The following is a 20,998-nucleotide window of genomic DNA, read 5'->3' on the forward strand; positions in this document are numbered from 1 at the left end:
GGTCTCAGCCTAGTCGATGGCCCACTTCGCCACCCGGCCTGATGCATCTCTGTTGCCTATGATCTCGGCGAGTGGGGCAGTGCAGATGACCCTGATGGAGTGCTCCTGGAAGTACTGCTTGAGCTTCTTGGCGGCAAAGTACACGCCGTAGCACATCTTCTGGTAGTTGGGGGTAGTTCTGCTTGGAGGCCGACAACACCTCACTCAGGTAGTAGACGGGCCGCTGGACCGGCTGTGCCTTCCCGCCTTCTGGGCACTCGACCAAGATCACGGTGTTGACCACCCGGCTGGTGGCTGTGATGTAGAGGAGCATTGGTTCTTTAGCAGCCAGAGCGGCCAGGACAGGTAGCGTGGTCAGCATCTTCTTGAGCTGGAGAAAAGCCTCGTCCGCCTTGTCATTCCACTCGAAGCAAGTGGTCTTCTTCATTAGCTGGTACAGGGGGAGGGCCTTCTCACCCAGCCGACTGATGAACCGGCTGAGAGATGCCAAGCACCCGGTGAACTTCTGGACGTCCCGCAATCGAGTGGGTCTCTGCATCCACTCAATGGCCTTGATCTTCATGGGGTTGCACTCGATGCCGCGTTCAGAGACAAGGAAACCAAGGAGCTGGCCGACTGGTACTCCGAAGACACATTTCTCTGGGTTGAGCTAGATTTGAAAACTGCTCAAATTATCAAAGGTCTCCTTGAGATCCTCTAGAAGGGTGTCGTGCTTCTCCGTATTCACCACAATATCGTCTACATAGACATGGGCATTTCTGCCGAGTTGCTTGAGGAGGCACTTCTGCATGCAACGCTGAAACATGGCGCTGGCATTTCTCAAGCCGAACGTCATGGTCAGGTAGCAGAAGGCTCCGAATGGTGTGATGAAGGCGGTCTTCAGCCGTTCGGCCGGGTTCAGCTTGATCTGGTGGTATCCTGAGTAGGCATCCAAGAAAGACAGCAGCTCGCATCCGGCTGTGGAGTCAATCACTTGATCTATCTGAGGCAAGGCAAACGGGTCCTTGGGGCAGGCTTTGTTGACGCTAGTGTAATCAATACACAGACGCCAATTGTTGTTCTTCTTCAACACGAGGACTGGGTTGGCAAGCCAGCCGGATAAAACACTTCCATGATGAAGCCGGCTGCCAGAAGCTGTGCGATCTCTTCACCAACAATTCTTCTCTTCTCTTCTGACAGGCGGCGGAGGGGTTGCTTGACCGGCTTTGCATCCGACCTCACATGTAGCTTGTGCTCGGCGAAATCCGTCGGAACACCCAACATGTCTTTGGGAGACCATGCGAAGATGTCCTGATTCTCATGGAGGAAATCGATGACCTCGCTTTCCTATTTGCTATCGAGGTTGGTCCCTACGATAGTGTGCCTCTCCGGGTGCAATGGGTCCAAGGCAATCTTCTTGGTTTCTTTGGCCGGCTGGAAGGAGCCCTGAGCCTCCGTGTCCTTGGGGTCGGATGGCATGTCCGGCTGCTTGCTGGCCATGGTCACCACCCGCTTAAGGATACACTTCTCTTCAGCGATAACGAGGGACTCGGCCAGCCAACTGCTGGCAGCAGCACATGCGGCTGACTTCTGGTAGTCACCGGCTATGGTGATGATGCACTTGGTGCCCGGCATCTTCATCTTGAGGTAAGCGTAGTGCGGTACTGCCATGAACTTGGCCAGTACGGGCCGGCCCAAGAGCGCGTGGTAGGGGCTGTCCAGGTCAACCACCTCGAACCAGATCGGCTCACGGTGGAAGTGATCTTTATCGTCGAACAGGACATCTATCTTGACCTTGCCGATCGGGGAGCAGGAAAGGCCAGGTACAATGCCGTGGAAGACAGTCCGACTGGGAAGGAGCTGCTTCTCTTTGATACCCAACTTCTCCATGGTGTCGCGGTAGAGGATGTTGATGTTGCTACCGCCGTCTATCAGGATCTGGGAGAAGCGGCAAGCTCGCCTCTCCGTTGAGAAGGTGGAATCCAACACCAAGGCATAGGAACCCGGCGAGGGCATCATGGCCAGGTGGTCAGCACGGCTCCAGCTGATGGGCCTCTTGGACCAGTGCATGAACTCTGGGACATCTGAGGCAACGGAGTTCACCTCTCGGTGGTGCTGGCGCTAGCTGTGCTTGTCATCGGCTTCACTGGTGAAGACGACATAGGTGGCGTTGGCTTCGGGGAACTCATCTTGGATCAAGCCGGCTACACGGGCTGTCGGGTGCTGAGGAGGCGGAGCCGGAGGGCCGGCAGGTGGAGGGGGCAGGCCCTCGCCCTTGGCAATTCGGGTGAGCCAGTGGCATTTCCGGGTGGTGTGGTTGGACGGCTTCGCGCCGCTGTGGAATTTGCAGGGAGCATCAACGGTTTGCTCGAAGGAGAAGGCGGGCAACCAAGCAGGCTTGCTGCCCTTCTGATGCTTGGGGCCGGGCTGCCCCTCCGGCTGCTAATCTTTGACAGTTGCCACTTGCCGGCTGCTGGAAGCCGACTGATGGGCCTTGCACTTGTTGTTGTTCGGCTGCTGGCGCCGGTTGGAGTCACCAGCCGGCGTCTGATGAGCCGGCGGGAGCACCTTCCCGGATGCGTCCACCCGGATCTCCGACTTCATCGAGGAGTCGGCAGTGGCGTACTTGTCCGCCACGATCAGGAGCTCTTCTAGGGTGGTCGGCTCGTCGCACAGGAGCCGGTGCTTGAGCAAGGTGCCTTCTCTGCACCCGGAGGTGAAGTACTCGATGGCCTGCACCTCGTGCACCCCTTCGCAGGAGTGCGCAGCCCGGCCCAGCGCGCCAGGTAGTCGCAGGTGGACTCAGTTGGACCTTGGACGCACAAGGAGAGCTGGCGAGGCTTGGGCGGCTGCTTGTAGGTGCTGGTGAAGTTGCGGATGAAGACATCGATAAAGTCCAACCAGCTGTTGACACTGTATGGCTTGAGGACGTTCAGCCAGGTCCGGGCCGTGCCTTGGAGCATGAGCGTGACGTATTTCATGGTAACGCACTTGTTGCCGTTTGCTATGCTGACGGCCGGGGAGTAGTCGACCAGCCAGTCCTCCGGCGTCACAGAGCCGTTGTACTTGGGAGTATCTCAGGGGAGCGAGAACCCTTTGGGGAAGGGCTCGTCGCGAATGCGGGGGCCGAAACAGGCCGGGCCGATTGCATCTTCTTCTTCTACCGCCAGGGATCGAGCAAGCCGGTCGATCCGGTGGCGGGCGTTGTTCTCTCAGACTCCTTCACAGGGGCCCAGACGGCCTCTGAGAGTTGGATGCTCAATAGGCGGCGGGGAAGCGTGCCTCTCCCTGCGAGGGGGAGGCGGACGGTCGTCCCACCGTTCTACTGCTCGAGGGCGGCCGTCTTGGTCGTGCTCAGTCGAGATGCGGGTGCGCCGACTGCGGCTAGCAGCAGGCTCTTGATCACGCCGACCGCGAGCACCGCCTGTTGTGCACCGGGAGGTCGCCCCATGCTCATGCCGGGGGGATGGTCTTCGGCTTGCGCGCCGGGTTCCACCACGCGGCGGCCAGCTTCCTGCTACGCGATAGCTGCGTCGAGGAGCTGCTGGAGGCACTCCATCATGCATCGATGCTCGTCGCCCTCCAGGTGGTCCAGTTCGTCTGCCGCCGCTTGGACGATGTGAAAGTTCTCCATCGGGGTGGCGTAGACTGGGTGTTTGGCTCCCAGCATGCTGGCGATAGCCGCCACGCACTGCCGAATCGTGCCCACTCAGCTAGGTTGGCCAGCAGCCGGCGTGCCACACACGACGCCATCGATCTCGTGCTGGTAGGCTTCAGTGAGGCGCCTCATGGCTGCCAACTTGTTGGCACCGTCGAGGAGCGAGATGTGGAATGTTTCTAGCGTCGCTCCATCGGCGTCTGCCGCCATGGGCGCGGACAGACCCCGCATTGGCGCCTGCAGCGGGTCCTGGCTGGCCCCGTCAGAGGCTCCGTCGTGGCTAGTTACCAGCACCTCTGTGATGGTGTTGGCGCTGGCGTTGCTGGCCGCGGGATGGAGTGGATCGTCGATGATCACCACGTTGCCGGGGAAGGCATCAGTGGACGCTGCGTCAAAGTCGATGAGCATCTCGACGGGCGGGTCGGTGGAGCCGACGGACTCCAGGTCGGAGGCAGGCTCGTTAGCGATGCAGAGCTTGCCAAGGAGGTCGATGAGGCAGCTCTCAGAGCTTCTCGCTCCCGCGTCGGGCGCAGGTTCGTCGGAGAGGCAGATCCCGCCAATAAGATCAACGAGGCAGCTTGCGGCGCAAGTGGCTTCCACGCCGCACAGCGCATCGACAAAAATGCCATCGGGCGTGTCGGGCTGGCTGCGCTCGCCAGGAAGGAAAAGGGTTCCCGTAAAGAACGTGTTTCCGGCCGACGGTGCACTTAGCCCCACGGTGGGCGCCAAATGTCGGGGATATCTAGCGACATATGCCAAGGGGTGGTTTATCATGGATGGGGATAGGAGTACGTCATCGGGTCCTAGAAGCGGGAGTGAGCGAGATCTCGAACGCCTACGAGTCTTACCTAGGTTCCCGCTCACTCCCGCATGATGACTGTCGTCAATAGAGTAGCTACAAGAGTGCTCCTTGAGCTGTTTCGGCTAGAGGAGGAAGAAGGGCAAAGCTAGCTCTATCTCCTCTCTCTATGTGGGTGTAAGTTGGCTAGGGTGTTGAACCCTTTGCATGGGTGATACTGGGGGGTTTATATAGGCCTACCCCCCAGGGGTACAATGGTAATCGAGCCGGCTGTAGGACCCGGCCGTCAGGGTCTCTGGGCGCCGGCTGCTGGGGCCCGCTGCTTGGTGGGTCCCGCCAGCTACCGCGAAGTCGGCCGACAGGTAGGGCCCGCCGCCTGCGGGACATGCTGACTGCTTTCTACTGTAGCCCTGCCCTCGATGATGGAGGCTTTGTCGGGAGGCGCATGGCTACAGTCCCGCCACCTGGTGGGCGCTCACTTTAGCCACGCTCCATCTCATCAGATTAATGGTGCGCTGACTCCGAGGGGAGGGAGGGCCGCCTGCTAGGAGTCGGCCCGCCCTCGACACCGCCTCCTCGAGGTTCGCCATCTTCCAGTGACTCACGGACAGGTAGGGCCCACCGCCTGCGGGCCGTATCGACCACCCATTGTGGGTGCGGGGCTCCTGCTGACGTAGGTTCCGTCATGGACTGCGTGGCAACAGTACCACGCTGGGCGAGGGGTGTCCGCTTGGTACACCCGCACTATGGCCACGTTCGTCTTGGATTCGAGGGTGGTAGGTTACACTGTAGCCACTCCCCTTCTCGTCATGGTGAATGGGTGCAAACTTTGAGGGGGCACGGGGCCTGCTGCTGGATGTTGGCTCCCTGAAGCCACCTGCTAGGGGCACGCCGTCTTCTGGCAGCCGGCCCCTTAGACCAGCCGGCCCAAGGAGTCGGCCGTTCGTCCGGAAGATGTGAGGGGCGCAGCTAGGCCCGATGTCTTGAAATACTATAGTGTGCTGATGAGGTTACCCGTGGTCAATCCCTCTGACAACAGGCATACGTAACCCAGCAATGAACATGTCGGTCATCAACGTATGAACCCAATTCGTAGCAAGCTACGAGGACTTAAAGGTACAACGCGTGACATTTCCCCGAAGGGACAGACACAGGAACAAAGAAGGATACATGCGGGCAACCTAAGTGTCCCAGAGCAGTAGCGAACTACCATGGCTTAGTGGAAGCACCAGGAGACATTTCCCCATAAGGAAGGTTACCAAGAATAAACAACTAGGTGTCGGATCCCACACATACCAAGCATTTCAATAACATACACACAATATGCTTGATATGTGTAAATACAACATGGCATCACAACAAAACTCTACGACTCAAAGTATTTATTCAGTAGGCTCCGAGGAGCCAGATATTACAACCATGGGTCTCATGACCCAGCATACAAATCATACAAGCAACAAGCACAGGCGAAAGCATAAACATGTCTGAGTATAGACATCTGAAAACAAAGAAGGCTAGAAAGCCTGTCTATCTACAAGACCCTCCAAAGGAACCAGACCTCTGTATAGGATTCCTCAAGCTAATTGTCGAAGCCCACGTAGAACTACTAGTGAGACTGAAGTCTCTCTACAAAACATAATTAAGCAAACGTGAGTACAAATGTACCCAACAAGACTTACATCAGAACTAACTACTTATGCATCAGGTGTCAACAAAGGGGTAGTGGAGTTTGACTGCATCAAGCCAGCTTTGACTCAGTGGCTATGCTATACTACGACTACCAGTATTTTCTTTGAGGTGAGAAAGCGCACACGAGTCCACATATTCACCATATCAATACACCACTATGGATCCGCTCCCATCTCCCTACGAGAAGGCCATCCATAGCACTCACGCTTATCTTGCGCATTTTAGAGTATCCACTCCCACTTGTCTATGAACAATGTAAGCGTTCCAAGTAGTCCATATCCGTGGATGCGGCTATTCGAATAGATCACATTATAACCCTGCATGGGTGTACTTCTTCACACATGCTCTCACCACTTATCCCCGTTTACACGAGATGTACTCGACAACCTTCAAGCAGAAGCCCAGCGAGGGTGTCGGCCACGACCTGACAAACCACACGAGACTCTAGTCCAGGTTTATCGCCTATTCTAGTTCCATCCGCAAGGAAGTCTATCCAAGGTTTCCACTATGGCCCCTAACGATGTGAGCAGGGTTCCCAAGCCCACCATCCGGGTGCTACTTGGTACACTGTGCCACTGTGCCTAGTCTGTCCCAAGCCCACCTGGACGGATGCCACTTTGTAGACTACTAACACAACCTACAAACACGAGAAACTAGTTGCAACTCCTAGAAAGAGATCAAGGTGATTAATAAGCCGAGAGGGTCCATGGGTTTCGGGCCCAATGCATGGTAGTAGCCGTTCTTGGATCACAAACACAGAACTTACTTCTTGAGGACAGTTTCAATGAGACAACCCACCATGTACTCCTACATAGCCTCTCATCGCTACCTGTAACAAATCGTGTTCACACACTTAGCTCTCAACAGTAGGACATGTTTACCACCATCCCAATCCATCCTAGGTGAATCAGACCTAACACAACTCTAAGCATAGCATGCATAATAAGCAATCATGAATGAGTAGGCACATCATGGCTCAAACAACTCCTACTCATGCTAGTGGGTTTTTACTAATTACTGTGGCAAAGACAGGTCATGCAGAGGAATGGGGTTCAACTACCGCAACATGTAACAGTTGAATCGTTGTTGTCCTAATGCAGTAAAAGAGAGCAGGAGCAAGAGAGTGGGATTGTATCAGAATGCTCATTGGGGGTTTGCTTGCCTGGCACTTCTGAAGATAGTATTGTGTCTTCATCGGAACAACATCTACTGGGAGGGGACAAACACCGGCAAACAAGAGGGAACACAATCAATGCAATGCAACAATATGATGCATGATCATTACATGTGATAGAGGCAAAGGTGTCCCGTCTTTCGATGAGATGGTGGCTATCATTTTGGAGGAAGTCGACTTTGACGATCCGACTACGAACGTGCGAGGACGTCGCACCTTAGCAATCGCTAAACCAACTCCGAGAGGTTATTGACCACGCCGGAGCACGATCAACCTGGCCACGAAGGTCTGTTTCCTGCAGGCAAACGAAGAAAAAGCAAGAAACTAAGATTGCAATCTGGATATTGCGAATATAAGAGGAGAGCTTTATTGATCAAGGTGGGGTTCTGTGACGCCTTTGTCTTGTCGTTGAACACAAACGAAGTACGCAAAGTTGCAGCTATGGCGAACTTTTAATCTAAACAAAACCCAAAGTCTAAACGGTGCCCTAAGGGCTGTATATATGGAGGAAGAGGGGGAATTTCGTGGCCCTCGGGGAAGGGGTCCGAAACCAACCCTATCTCTTGTTTCCCCACACATACGGACTCTAAAAACAGCCTATACTTATGTGTTTCGAAATTACATGGGCCTGGCCAATAATAAGGTGACGCAGCACCTAGAATAGCCTCTGGACGAAATTTATGAAGTGGCATCTTCTATATTTCGTCCAAGGCTTCATTCACTCCTTATGGTGGCTTCAAAGTCCTGAAATCATCACTTGTAACTCCGTTCTTGTTCCCCTTGCGCATGCCATCAACTCTATGCTTGTTCTTGATCCAATGTTCATCCTTCTCCAAGCTAGGCCCTTCATTTGTAAGCAAAACAAAAGTATCCAATTTAGGCAGCATCATATTCTCATGAACATTAGAATCATTACCAAGAAACGAAAGTACCTGGTAATTTAATTGGCGTGCGCGAGCTCTAGTAATTGGTCCATTATATGTAACAGTAGGGGCTGTGGGTGTAACAATGGTATTGATGTCCTCATCATCCTCCCCTTCTTGAAATGAAGTCGTCCTCGATGGAAGCTCATCTTCCTCACCCAAATAAGGCTTCAAATCTGCAATGTTAAAAGTGGGACTAACCCCAATCTACAGGTAGCTCAAGTTTATATGCATTATCATTTATTTTCTCTAACACCTTAAAAGGACCATCAGCACGTGGCATTAGCTTTGATTTGCGCAAATTAGGAAATCTATCCTTACGCAAATGTAACCAAACAAGATCTCCATGTGCAAACACAACATGTTTTCTACCCTTATCTCCAGCAAGTTTATATTTAGCATTCATAGGCTCAATGTTTTCCTTAGTTAACTCATGCATTTTTAAAATCAATTCAGCATGTTCTTTAGCATCAAAATTAACCTTCTCCGAAGATGGAAGAGGCAACAAATCAATTGGTGCATGAGGTAGGAAACCATACACAATTTCAAAAGGGCACATCTTAGTAGTAGAATGCAATGAACGATTATAAGCAAATTCAATATGAGGCAAGCATTCTTCCCACATTTTCTTATTATTCTTCAAAACAGCCCTAAGCATAGTAGACAATGTTCTATTGACTACTTCAGTTTGTCCATCAGTTTGGGGGTGACAAGTAGTACTAAAAAGCAGTTTAGTCCCCAACTTAGCCCATAAACATCTCCAAAAGTGGCTAAGAAATTTAGTATCACGATCTGAAACAATAGTATTTGGCACACCATGCAAGCGAATAATTTCACGAAAGAACAAATCAGCAACATTAACAGCATCGTCGCTTTTATGACATGGTATAAAGTGTGCCATTTTTGAGAATCTATCCACGACAACAAATATGCTATCCCTCCCCTTCTATGTTCGAGGTAAACCTAAAACAAAGTCCATAGATATATCCTCCCAAGGAACACTAGGTACAGGCAAAGGCATATATAAACCATGAGGATTGGGTCGTGACTTAGCTTTTCGACATGTAGTGCAGCGAGCAACAAAACGCTCAACATCCCGTCTCATCTTTGGCCAAAAGAAATGTGTAGCAAGTATATCCTCCGCCTTCTTCACGCCAAAGTGTCCCATTAGTCCTCCTCCATGCGCCTCCTGCAACAACAAAAGACGAACGGAGCTAGCTGGAATGCATAGCTTGTTAGCACGAAACACAAATCCATCGTTAACGACGAACTTGTTCCATGTTCTACCTTCTTTACAATTCTGCAATACATCTTTAAATTCAGCATCATGCACATATTGATCTTTGATGGTCTCCAAACCAAATATTTTAAAGTCAAGTTGTGAATGCATAGTATAACGACGAGACAATGCATCAGCAATAACATTTTCTTTACCCTTCTTGTGTTTAATGACATAAGGGAAAGTCTCAATGAATTCAACCCATTTAGCATGTCTATGGTTCAGTTTTTCTTGACTTTTAATGTGTTTCAAAGATTCATGATCAGAATGTTTTATCATATTCTTGCTTGTTCTTCGATTGCATGTAGGAATAGACCTTCGTGGTCAGCCTGATCATGCTTCCGGCATCGTCAGTAACCTCAGGAGATTGGTTTAGCGATTGCTAAGGCGCAACATCGTGCACGTTTGTAGTCGGATCGTCAAAGTCGACTCCACCAAATCGATAGTTATCATCTCATGAAAGATCGGGACACCCGGCCTCGAGTACGCATAACAGTTTACAAAGCAGCTCAAGTAGCTGGAACAGGATATAATCTACAATGTTCAGACCACCAAACACATGCAAAGCTAGTGAAAGCACAAACAGCAGCAGGAACACGTCTCTCCTCAGGATATTGTAAACATGTAAATCGTTGTTCAGTTTCTAACTCCCAAGTAAGATATATATCAGGAACATATCTACCCTCAAATGGTGGAATATTCAATTTCAGTTTAGGGAGATGGTCATGATCTCGTACCTGAGGGGGAGCCCTAACATTTCCATTACATGCATGTGGACGACCTGGTGGTTGTGGTGCTGGTGGTTGCACGTAGTTCTGATTTTGATCAACATCATCCTCGTAATCTCCCGCATAATCATCCTCCTCCACATCAGTAGCAGGAGCCACAGAAGTATCAACAGCAGCACCAGCAGTTTGGCCAGGCTGAAGAGGGACACGACTCGCTCGGCGGAGGGTTGTTTCTCGACGTGGAGGTAGTCGTTGTTGTTGTTGTTGTTGTTGTTGTTGCAGAGGTGCGGCAGGTGCAGCCGGTGGTGGAAGACGCGCAAGCAGTTCATTAAATCTGTTATCAAGCTTTGTTTTGAACGTCTTCTCAAGGCCAGTGATCTTCTCCATGGTCTCTTCAAAATTGTTCAGCACATCTTGCACCTGTTCAGTCATCATTTGCTGAAACTTATCATGAAGCTCCTTGTTCGTTAAGTTCTCCCAGTCAATCTCATCGGCTTGTGATCCTGGCATGGTTAGCAGCAATAGAAACACACAAGAATATGATCCTATAGACTACTAACAAGTGGTGGTGGCGGGTTTCACAAATCCGTCAAGCAAATCTCAAATTCTTACCAGTTCTTACCCAGCAGCAGGCGGTGATCGGCAACCGATGTAGTCAAAACTCTCAAAGCTTGGATAGAGCGATTACCAGGGAGAGTCAAACGCACGATGTAGATGTATGTGGAGCTGGGAAGGCTTATAATATGGTAGCAAAAAGGGTCAGCAATAATCAATTCAGAGATGCAAAGTTGAATAAACGCTCAACGACGGTACTGTGCTGGTCCTAGGCTAGACTGTACTAGAGACGCGAGCCTAGAACACTAACAAAATCACGGCGCTGCACGTAAACAAGGGAGGAGCACACTCTGAAATTTTTTTCACTTTTTTTTTGCACTTTTTTTCCTCTTTTTTTTTCCTCCGCAACAATTTTTTTCGAAAAAGTCTACAAATGTCCTAAAAACTGCCTAGCCAGAATTTTCCAGACTTAGCTTTTTTTTAAACTGGAACTATTTTTCTTCTGCGGATGGCTCGGAAGTTGGGGAGTCCTACTCTGTCACGACTCGGAGTATCGCGTGATCTGGAAATCGAGAACAAAGCAATAATTACTGGACTCGGACTGGTGGCGGAGAGGAATCTGGTGGAAACTCGGACTGGTGGCGGATATTTGGAGGGCGATGGAACACGGACTGGTGGCGAATCTGTGATGGAGGTGGACTCGGATTAGCGTGATGGCGGTGGATATGTGGTATATGGTAGCGGCGATGATGATGGTGGTATATGGCAGCGGTGATGACGATGGTGCGGTGGCGGCGTGACAACTTGTGAACAGAACTCGAAACTCTAAAGTACTAGACGCTAGGACCAGCAACTTGACACGACGATGCAACCGCAAATTCAACAAAGCAAATACAGAAAAGATTATGCAAAGGCTCAGATTGGTTCGGATAAGATGAACTAACCCTAATATTTTTTTTGGCCAACCTAAGTGTCCCAGAGCAGTAGCGAACTACCATGGCTTAGTGGAAGGACTAGGAGACATTTCCCCATAAGGAAGGTTACCAAGAAAAAACAACTAGGTGTCGGATCCCACACATACCAAGCATTTCAATAACATACACACAATATGCTCGATATGTGTAAATACAACATGGCATCACAACAAAACTCTACGACTCAAAGTATTTATTCAGTAGGCTCCGAGGAGCCAGATATTACAACCATGGGTCTCATGACCCAACATACAAATCATACAAGCAACAAGCACAGGCGAAAGCATAAACATGTCTGAGTATAGACATCTGAAAACAAAGAAGGCTAGAAAGCCTGTCTATCTACAAGACCCTCCAAAGGAACCAGACCTCTGTATAGGATTCCTCAAGCTAATTGTCGAAGTCCACGTAGAACTACTAGTGAGACTAAAGTCTCTCTACAAAACATAATTAAGAAAACGTGAGTACAAATGTACCCAGCAAGACTTACATCAGAACTAACTACTTATGCATCCGGTGTCAACAAAGGGGTAGTGGAGTTTGACTGCATCAAGCCAGCTTTGACTCAGTGGCTATGCTATACTACGACTACCAGTATTTTCTTTGAGGTGAGAAAGCGCACACGAGTCCACATATTCACCATATCAATACACCACTATGGATCCGCTCCCATCTCTCTACGAGAAGGCCATCCATAGCACTCACACTTATCTTGCGCATTTTAGAGTATCCACTTCCACTTGTCTATGAACAATGTAAGCGTTCCAGGTAGTCCATATCCGTGGACGCGGCTATTCGAACAGATCACATTATAACCCTGCATGGGTGTACTTCTTCACACACGCTCTCACCACTTATCCCTGTTTACACGAGATGTACTCGACAACCTTCAAGCAAAAGCCCAGCGAGGGTGTCGGCCACGACCTGACAAACCACACGAGACTCTATTCTAGGTTTATCGCCTATTCTAGTTCCATCCGCAAGGAAGTCTAGCCAAGGTTTCCACTATGGCCCCTAACGATGTGAGCAGGGTTCCCAAGCCCACCATACAGGTGCTACTTGGTACACTGTGCCACTGTGCCTAGTCTGTCCCAAGCCCACCTGGACAGATGCCACTTTGTAGACAACTAACACAACCTACAAACACCAGAAACTAGTTGCAACTCCTAGATAGAGATCAAGGTGATTAATAAGCCGAGAGGGTCCATGGGTTTCGGGCCCAATGCATGGTAGTAGCCGTTCTTGGATCACAAACACAGAACTTACTTCTTGAGGACGCTTTCAATGAGACAACCCACCATGTACTACATAGCCTCTCATCGCTACCTGTAAGAAATCATGTTCACACACTTAGCTCTCAACAGTAGGACATGTTTACCACCATCCCAATCCATCCCAGGTGAATCAGACCTGACACAACTCTAAGCATAGCATGCATAATAAGAAATCATGAATGAGTAGGCACATCATGGCTCAAACAACTCCTACTCATGCTAGTGGGTTTTTACTAATTACTGTGGCAAAGACAGGTCATGCAGAGGAATGGGGTTCAACTACCGCAACATGTAACAGTTGAATCGTTGTTGTCCTAATGCAGTAAAAGAGAGTAGGAGCAAGAGAGTGGGATTGTATCAGAATGCTCATTGGGGGTTTGCTTGCCTGGCACTTCTGAACATAGTATTGTGTCTTCATCGGAACAACATCTACTGGGAGGGGACAAACACCGGCAAACAAGAGGGAACACAATCAATGCAATGCAACAATATGATGCATGATCATTACATGTGATAGAGGCAAAGGTGTCCCGTCTTTCGATGAGATGGTGGCTATTGTTTTGGAGGAAGTCGACTTTGACGATCCGACTACGAACGTGCGAGGACGTCGCGCCTTAGCAATCGCTAAACCAACTCCGAGAGGTTATTGACCACGCCGGAGCACGATCAACCTGGCCACGAAGGTCTGTTTCCTGCAGGCAAACGAAGAGCAAGCAAGAAACTAAGATTGCAATCTGGATATTGCGAATATAAGAGGAAAGCTTTATTGATCAACGTGGTGTTCTGTGACGCCTTTGTCTGGTCGTTGAACACAAACGAAGTACTCGAAGTTGCAGCTATGGCAAACTTTTAATCTAAACAAAACCCAAAGTCTAAACGGTTCCCTAAGGGCTATATATATGGAGGAAGAGGGGGGAATTTCGTGGCCCTCGGGGAAGGGGTCCGAAACCAACCCTATCTCTTGTTTCTGCACACATACGGACTCTAAAAACAGCCTATACTTATGTGTTTCGAAATTACATGGGCCTGGCCAAATAATAAGGTGACGCAGCACCTAGAATAGCCTCTGGACGAAATTTATGAAGTGGCATCCTGTATATTTTGTCCAAGGCTTCATTCACTCCTTATGGTGGCTTCAAAGTCCTGAAATCATCACTTGTAACTCCGTTCTTGTTCCCCTTGCGCATGCCATCAACTCCATGCTTGTTCTTGCTCCAATGTTCATCCTTCTCCAAGCTAGGCCCTTCATTTGTAATCAAAACAAAAGTATCCAATTTAGGCAGCATCATATTCTCATGAACATTAGAATCATTACCAAGAAACGAAAGTACCTGGTAATTTAATTGGCGTGCGCGAGCTCTAGTAATTGGTCCATTATATGTAACAGTAGGGCCTGTGGGTGTAACAATGGTATTGATGTCCTCATCAACATGGAAATATAATTCTGACTGAGCTAATGCAACTAGCAACCAGATTAAATGAAGTTGGTTTGAACCAAAGATTCAAATTCAAACTCCATATGTGATTATTCAAATGCCATTTAATTGATTTGACCTAACCAGCAGGTTTAACTTGCTTTAACATGCATGAAAACAGTACCGATGGATAGATTGGGTTTTTTTGATAATTTTTCATATATAAATTATATCATTTGGAGTTACGGTTGAATTTCTATGATTTTTAGAAGATTCAAACATTTTCTGGAATTTCCGAATTAATTTCTAAATAAGAAAATCCCAATAATTGTATTATGACGTCAGCAGTGTGTCACCATGGTGTTAGCAGGTCAACGGGGTCGGCCAGGTCAAACTTGACCAGTGGGGTCCACTGGTCAGGACCGAGGGTTAATCCCGGTCAAACCCGACGCTGACTAGATTTTGACCCTGTGGTGCGGCCCGATGTCAGTGTCTGCTAGAGGGCTAATTAGGGGGATTAGCCGCTAATGATAGCGCCATGTCATCATTGCCGAACTATGGGGCACAGCGAGAGCAGCCGAGGGACTCCACGGGTTCCTAGGATCGCTAGGAGCATGCCAGAGTCACGACCACAAGCGGAGGAGCTCAGAGACTACGCGTGCAACGATAATGGTGGGCGATGGCGCGGGAGCTCGCGGGGCAGCTACTGCAGCATGAACTTGAGCAAGCGGGTAGAGGGGAAATAGAGAGGAGCTCACGGAGCATCAGACGAGCAGCTCAGCGGGCTCAGGGGTGGCCTCGAGACGGCGAGCAGCGGTGGCGATCTCGGTCGCCCGATCTTGAAGATGACGACGATGAGGTCAAAGCGGGGCTCCCGACGATGCATCGCTCGGTAGGGAGGACGAGGGGGACAAGGCGGAGCCGTTGAACATGACGACAGGGAGGGGCAGTGGCGGTGGCAGCGGTTGTGGCGAGCGGCGGCGACGGCCGCGCTCTGGTGCGCTGCAGGGAGAGAGCAGAGGAGGAGGAGGAGCAGAGGGAGAGTTCAAGGGGGTTCAGCGGGTTGCATGGCGCTCGAGGCCGACTCCAGCAGTGGTAAGCAGGCAGGAGGTGGTCGAGCGTGTGCCTGCACACATCGGGCACACGCCCTCGTGCCTACTGGCACAAGGTTGAAGACGGCGGCGCTACTGGGCTGGGCCAGCTACAGTGCTGGGCCTGCTGGGCTAGACAGGTAAGCCAGGTACAGTAGTTTCTCTCTCTCTCTCTTTTATTTCTTTTTTCTATTATTTGCAGTTTGTTTTGATTTGCTTTAAATACCAGATCATTTCATAAACTTCTAAAAATTATTATGTGGCCTTTTAAAAAGTATTCAAAGCCACTCACAGACTTTCAGAATTATTGGGGTTATATTTAATATATAAACAATATAAGTCCAATGCAAATAATTATTGAATTGACTCAAATGTCCAAAATAAATATTTTTGGGATTCCAAAAATATTGGTTTGAGTTTTACCTCTTGCCATTATTTTCAGAGAGTAACAGGAACATTTTCTTGGGCTCATTTGAAGAAATTTTTAACTTGCTCAATTTTTAAAGAGTTCTGAGGCTTTGGAAATCTTCCTCAATTCAAATTTCTTCGAATTTAACATGATGCATGATGCTCACTGATGTAACTAGTTACAAGCAAATTCTAGGGCTGTGACATTCTGCTGAAAAGAGCGTCAGTCCGGGTTAGTTCCATTCAAATTATACCAAAATCATATACAATTGTTGTAAACATGGCATGAATACTTCATAAACTAAATAATACCCCGCGCGTTACGGCGGGGCTTGGTCGCAATATATTTGGATGATATTTGGTTGTATGGAAGATGAATGTCTGGATGAATAATATGATAATTGAAACTGGAAAATACATATGCATAGTCAGGACAGGGCGTTTTGGTGCCCAGGTCCAGCTGAACCTGAAATCTTAGGCGTTGAATGGTGCACCGGGATGCTAGAAAATCCTACTGGCATGCCAAAACCTGTCTATCGGGAAATTAGATACATCCAGTATACTGGATGGTACAGTGCAGTACGGTGGGCCATTTGCGTAGTCAGGACGCCTGTTCGGTAGTGTACGTGAGCGCGTCCGGCAGCTTTTCCATCTGAGCCATGGCTCAGGGACGGGTCGGTTGGAGTTGTGAGCCGTGGCGCATAATTGTAGGAGATGCCGGTAGATTTTGACGATTATATAGTGGGTGGGAGCAAACTAATATCTCTTGTGGACGTGCGAGATCTCTGGGTGTTCCAAAACCGAGTAGACATAGCAGGTTTGGATGTCGTCGGCCGCGGACTGACATCGCCGGAGAGCCATGGAAGACGACATCTCTTCAACGATTGGCATCTGAAAATCTCCATCGGAGCGATTATCCTTGTGTTGTTCTTCAACGATTGGCTGATTGCTCGCTTGTTTCAACCTGGAGCAGGTGCAGGCTGTGGTTGTACCTAGCCGGCTCAAACTATAGAGTTGACGGGGAAGGTCAACCCTGAAGCCTTCAGTCTTTGACTTGACGGACAGATACACAAAGTTAGCAGTAACAAAAAGGATGCGTGGAGGTGCGAGTATCCGTGCTTTGTAAGTAGTTTGTAGCTACATTAGTCACCTAGTTGTCAGATTTCAGTTATGTCTTAAATTTTTACCAGCACGGAGACTCGCACCTCCCCGCATCCTTTTGTCACAGTTGTCGATTGTTCAACACTTTTACAGTTCACTTTCTGATCGTAAAAGTGCTGCTGCAGATGTTGAACGGCTGGTTGGGTGTTGGTAGGTTTGTTTCCACAATATGTTTTGGTTCCTGGTGCGTAGTCTGAAAGTGAACTGAATGTTACAGGCTATGAGCCTGACCACTTCGTCACCGCACGAAAAGCGCGGGATGAGAGGATGAGAGGGAGTAGCTGTTGGTGCTGAGCTGCGGTGGAAGAAATGGATCTGAGGCGGGCATCGGACGAGAAATGGAGTGGGGTGCCGGACCTCGAGGAAACAAGTAGAATCCCATCGACAACGCCAGTCCAGCACGGCCTAGGAAAAGCAGTAGGACCGTTGGCCGCTTTACGTGAACCTGGACGACCCTCTAGTCACCTTACAGAATTAAATGCGGGGGGGGGGGGGGGGGGGGGGGGTTCAATTCTCTACCCAAATACACATGAGATACGAGAAACAAATACAGGGAACTGCAGCGATCTCGAGAACTAGCGATGGTCAGGATAGCGAGTGCATCTGAGCCCGGGCTCAAAAACGAATTTTCGTGCATAGTCATAGTTATTTATTGAATATAAAAAGAGCATAATATGTGCTTAAATTTATTTGCCGTTCCCAGGATGGGTGTTTCCTCCGTTGACAACTATCTTGAAATATGGGGTTCCTTTCATAATGTATTCGAAGATGTATTTGCTTTACCTGAACAGATGATCCTCAAATAGTTTTTTTGTTGTCTTCATGTGCAATGGTATCTCCGAAAGTAATACATGTCGGTAGTTTCGACTCATGGGGTTAGAAAAAACGGACGATTGACTTTCACTTGGTGGTACAAAATAAGAATAGTGTATTTAGTGTGACGGTTGTATGTTTTCTCAGACCTAGATAAGGGTGAAATTGTGCTAGGGAAAAGAGAAGAAACCTTACCTTGATGTCGACGGTGACTATCATTGACATGGTTAAATATAGTGATAGCACCTGAAGTTGAAACTATATCTCCGCATGCAAGGAAGTGCCTCCTTATTACGCGCAAAAAAAGAATACTCCCCCTGCTAGCTGGGACCCACCATATTTGGAGGCTGACTTGTGGGCCTACTAAGTTGGCGCGGGCGCAGGATTTGTCACCTTAGTCAATATAAACGATTCTAGCTACAGTGACCGTACCATGTCCATCCAATGGCCGTCGTGTTTCTTCAACCTCTGGTCTTCTTGCTCCAGCCACCCAAACCATCACTGGCCGTGCCGCCTGCTGCTGCGCCCCGTGGCCGGCTATGCTGCCGCAGAGGCCTCACCACCCCACCCTACTCCCATTGCTTGGCTGGCCATCCCTGTACTAACCCAGACCTCCTGTTATTCTCCGGCGACGGCAGCCTCACACTACAGCCAAACCAGTAAGCCCTCGTACTCCCGTCCGTTTGGGAAAGAACTGCCGAGTCTTCCCCGGCTCTGGGTCATTCCCTTCCTAGGCCACGCCGTCGTCCACCGTCTTGGTGCTCTCGGTGCGGCGTGGTCAAGGAACGACTGCCATCAGAAGAGGACTGTACGTGGAGAGGCTGACAGCTCGGCCGCAACAAGGAGGTGCCTCCTTATTACGCGCAAAATAATGATTCCTTCACCTGACAGCGGGGACCCACCGGAAGGGCCGCCATATTTTGCGAAAAAAACATTTCCCCCCTGACAGCTGGGACCCACCAGCTACATCTTTGCACGCAAGGAAGTGCGTCCATATTATGGGCAAAAAATGATTCTTGCCCCTGACAGCTAGGATCCACCAGCTATATCATCGCACGCAAGGAAGTGCCTCCTTATCCTCCCTGACAGCTGGGGTGTAACACCCCGGATGTATCTTTCCATATTTGTAACTCCAACTCTTGCCATTTTCGGCTATGTGTTATGATATTCCCTTCGTGGTCGGGTTTTGTTTTTCGTTTTGCATTTTGTTTTGTCATGCATCTCATATCATGTCATCATGTGCATCTCATTTGCATACGTGTTTGTCTCATGCATCCGAGCATTTTCCCCGTTGTCCGTTTTGCAATCCGGCACTCCCACATGCACCGGCGCACCCCTCTTGTTTTTTTGTGAGCGGGTGTTAAACGTTCTCGGAATGGACCGAGGTTTGTCAAGTGGCCTTGGTATACCACCGGTAGACCACCTGTCAAGTTTCGTTTCATTTGGAGGTCGTTTGATGCTCCAACGGTTAACCGGGTAACCGCAAAGTCCTTTTGTGTGTTGCAGCAAAACCCCCCTCCAAACAGCCCAAAACCCATCTAAGTCACCTTCATGCTCTGGGTCGTTCGATCACGATCGTGTGGGCGAAAACCGCACTCCATTTGGATTCTCCTAGCTCCCTCTACCTATAAAAACACCTCACCCTCCGAAGTTCGCGGTGCAACCCTAGTCCCCTTCCCCTCTCCGGAGCCGGACGCGTTCGCCGCCACCGGACACATCGCCGCCGCCGCCCGCAGCCAACCAGAGGGCGCCATGTGGCGGGCCCGTACGCTGCGCCGCCGCCGGCCCGCGAGGCCGCGTCTGGCCCGCGGAGCCCGAGCCGCCACCGCCCCGCGAGCGCCTCCTACTCCAGCGCGCCCGCGCGCCGCCCCCGTCCTCCGCCTGCCTCCGCCGGCCGCCGTGCTACTCCGGCGACCACGCCGCCGCCCTACCCTCGCCGCCGCCCGTTGCCGCTGGAGCCCGTGGCCGCGCCCCGCGCCCCGAGCTCCTCCGCCGAGCCCCGCCTCGGGCCGCTCCTCTCCCTCGCCGTCTCCCTCCTCTCCACGCCGGCCGTCGCCTCTGCTCCGGCGAGAAGCCTCGGCGAGCCTCGGCCGCGCCCGATCCGATCTGAGACGGTTGACTTTTTCTTCCCCTCCCCCCCCCCCCCGAAATTCTCCAAGTCCGGTGGCTTTTTACATTATATGCTCCTGTTCATCGCATCATAACTCTCAGCATACTGCTCCATTTTGCGTGCATGATATATCGAAATGTTCGTCTCGAGATGCTCTTCATTTTAGTCCATCTTGATGCCCAAATCTCTGGTGCAAGAGTGCTATATGTTGTTACCTGCTGTTACTTATCAGAACTTGGTGATTTGTTATTTTTGTTGCAATTGATGTGTGCATCTTATGAGTAGGAGCTCTACACGTGTTTTGATGTATGCCATGCCATATTTAAAAAGGTGTATGCCATGTAGTTTTGCGATCTCTGTGGTGACTAGCACAAGCATGCAAACTAGGCTTCGTGATGTTTCTGTTTTCAGGGACTTCGTAATTTCACCAAGTCTGTTTCTGCTGTTATTTTATTGCTATGTATCCTTGTGTCTACAGAGAGATCCATCCTCCTTTTGGTTATGTTCAGTAAGTATGTTTTGTAGATATTGTCGTGCTCTATCCGCCCATGCCCCTGTTTGCAATTATGGAGTTCCCTAGAATGTCTTAATCTTGCTCTACTTTTGCTACAAAATATTCCTGGCAGATTGTTAACATGATATTCAATTTTGCCAAGCTTGTTGTAGTTGTTTCATACATGCTATGAACTTTCTCTTGCCATGGTTAGATTCATAAACATTCCATCTTACCATAGGTATGCCTGTTTTGTCATGAATTGCTTTGTGGTCAGTGAATCAAGCTCACCAAGATGCCTTCATAATACTGTTTATGCCATGCTCTGTTTTCTGCTAAGTCTGGAACCTGTTAACGAAACTTGCTATGTTCACATGGTTGCCATCATATCTTCTGATCCTTTTTGGCTCATGGTCACTAAGGGTCTTTTGTTCTATGCATTTAGTAGATTTATGTCATGCCTTGTTTTGCTATG

The sequence above is a fragment of the Triticum aestivum genome, chromosome 7D (genome assembly GCF_018294505.1).
Source record: "Triticum aestivum cultivar Chinese Spring chromosome 7D, IWGSC CS RefSeq v2.1, whole genome shotgun sequence".
NCBI classification, from domain to species: domain Eukaryota; kingdom Viridiplantae; phylum Streptophyta; class Magnoliopsida; order Poales; family Poaceae; genus Triticum; species Triticum aestivum.